At 35.9% G+C, this 2500-nt stretch overlaps 2 non-coding genes and 1 pseudogene across 2 annotated transcripts; 2 read left to right on the top strand and 1 right to left on the bottom strand.

The window, feature by feature from the left end:
• The window catches only part of LOC113868358, a 4049-nt pseudogene extending 3713 nt beyond the window's left edge, over positions 1-336 (top strand).
• Positions 337-359: 23 nt separating this feature from the next.
• TRNAG-GCC lies at positions 360-430 on the top strand. Its single transcript has one exon. It is a non-coding gene; the product is annotated as a tRNA-Gly (tRNA).
• A 111-nt stretch (positions 431-541) lies between these two features.
• TRNAM-CAU lies at positions 542-615 on the bottom strand. The gene has a single exon. It is a non-coding gene; the product is annotated as a tRNA-Met (tRNA).
• Between the last annotated feature and the right edge of the window lie 1885 nt (positions 616-2500).

Genomic DNA, 2500 nt, shown 5'->3' with positions numbered 1-2500 from the left:
AAATGGAATATAGAAGCCCCTAAAAAGAAAGAAAACTAAAACATTACATTATAGGGAGGGGTCAAACTTCTTCTATTGGAAAAATATTATATCTTATAATATATTAGAATGTATTCTAAATATCTTAGATATTAGAATGTATTCTAAATATCTTAGAAATATATTCTATAAGATTACTATTTCCATTTTAAATACTACTAATTTATAGACGTATTAATAGATTAATATAAAAAATATAGAATATATACATATATTTCGAGTTTATTTAGAATTACCCCTACCTCTAATAGAGTATCAGACCCAGCTCTGTACAAATAGAATCGATATAGTACATATCAAGTGCAATAAAAAGAAAAAATGCGGATATAGTCGAATGGTAAAATTTCTCTTTGCCAAGGAGAAGACGCGGGTTCGATTCCCGCTATCCGCCCCTGCTTATTTATATATTTTATAATCATAGTTTATAAAATTGTGTAGAATTGACTGTAATAGTATAGTGCCCCCTTTTTTCTTCTTGAACTCAAGTTTTTGTCAAAAAATGTTGCGGAGACGGGATTTGAACCCGTGACCTCAAGGTTATGAGCCTTGCGAGCTACCAAGTTGCTCTACTCCGCGATAAATAGAGGAATTGATAACTAATGGACAAAAACAAAGATTGAATGCGTCCCTCTACCATATCTGTACAAATAGAATAAACCATTTATACAGAATGGTAAAGGGACCCTCCTATGATCGTTGATCATAAAAATGAATAAAAAAATGAAGAGAATTTTTCATCTTTACCAACTTGATCTTGTTGCACCGGGCAAACAAACATACATGAACCATTTCACGAAGTATATGTCCAGATAACCCAAAGTCTCGATAATTAGCTCTCGGTCTTCCGGTCGAAAAACAACGTCGATGAAGACGTATAGGTGCACTATTACGCCGGTAGTGATTCTAACTTTCCATGAATTTCCCCATTTATCACTTAACGATGGAATTTTACTTATTTCTTTTTTTAAGGATTGGCGAATCAAATGATATTTTTGTTCCAATTTTTGCCTCTTCTTTTCCCTCTGAATCAAACTTTTCCTTGCCATAATGGTTCATTTCCTATTAGTATCAATTAGTATTGATGATAAAAGTCGGATCCTAGATGTAGAAATATAAGAATACGGCTTCCCCTCTCCCTAGAAGGAAATGAAATGATATTTTTGCGGAAAAAATAATAAACAATTAAATTAACCAAATTTGCCCGATGTAGAGGCAATTAAGAAAGCTGCATAAGTAAATATATAACCTACAGAAAAGTGGGCTAGTCCAACCAATCTTGCTTGCACAATGGAAAGAGCCACTGGTTTATCTCTCCATCGAATCAAATTAGCCAAAGGTGTGCGTTCATGAGCCCATGCTAAAGTTTCAATCAATTCCTGCCAATATCCGCGCCAGGAGATTAAGAACATAAACCCAGTAGCCCAAACAAGATGTCCAAATAAGAACATCCACGCCCAGACTGATAAACTATTCATACCAAAAGGGTTATATCCATTGATAAGTTGTGAAGAATTTAACCATAGATAATCTCTTAACCATCCCATCAAATAGGTGGAAGATTCATTAAACTGTGAAACATTACCCTGCCATAGTGTAATGTGTTTCCAATGCCAATAAAAAGTAACCCATCCAATGGTATTTAACATCCAAAAAACTGCCAAATAAAAAGCATCCCAAGCCGAAATATCACAAGTACCACCTCGTCCCGGACCATCGCAAGGAAAACTATAACCAAAATCTTTTTTATCCGGCATTAACTTGGAACCACGTGCATCCAAAGCACCTTTTACTAAGATCAATGTAGTTGTATGTAAACCAAGAGCAATAGCATGATGAACCAAGAAGTCTCCAGGCCCTATTGTTAAGAATAGAGAATTACTATTCTCATTAATAGCATTTAACCAACCAGGCAACCATATGCTTTGCCCCGCATTGAACGCCGGACTGTTCGTTGAAGATAAAAGTACATCGAACCCGTAGGAAGTTTTACCATGAGCGGATTGTATCCATTGAGCAAATATGGGTTCGATCAAGATTTGTTTCTCCGGAGTGCCAAAAGCAAGCATGACATCATTATGGACATAAAGTCCCAGAGTATGGAACCCCAGAAAGAGACTAGCCCAACTTAAGTGGGATATGATAGCTTCTTTATGGTCTAACATTCTTGCCAAGACATTATCTTCATTCTGTTCTGGATTGTAATCTCTAATAAAAAATATAGCTCCATGAGCAAACGCCCCTGTCATAATGAATCCTGCGATGTATTGATGATGAGTATATAAGGCAGCTTGAGTAGTAAAGTCTTGTGCTATAAATGCATAAGCAGGTAAAGAGTACATGTGTTGAGCTACCAAGGAAGTAATAACCCCTAAAGAAGCTAGAGCAAGGCCTAATTGAAAATGAATTGAATTATTGATTGTGTCATAAAGACCCTTATGTCCACGCCCCAATCTACCCCCGG

The sequence above is a fragment of the Abrus precatorius genome, unplaced genomic scaffold, assembly GCF_003935025.1.
Source record: "Abrus precatorius isolate BTA unplaced genomic scaffold, Abrus_2018 Scaffold59, whole genome shotgun sequence".
NCBI lineage: Eukaryota > Viridiplantae > Streptophyta > Magnoliopsida > Fabales > Fabaceae > Abrus > Abrus precatorius.
The sequence above is the reverse complement of the archived record's forward strand: the minus strand, read 5'-3'. Positions and strand labels throughout refer to the sequence as shown.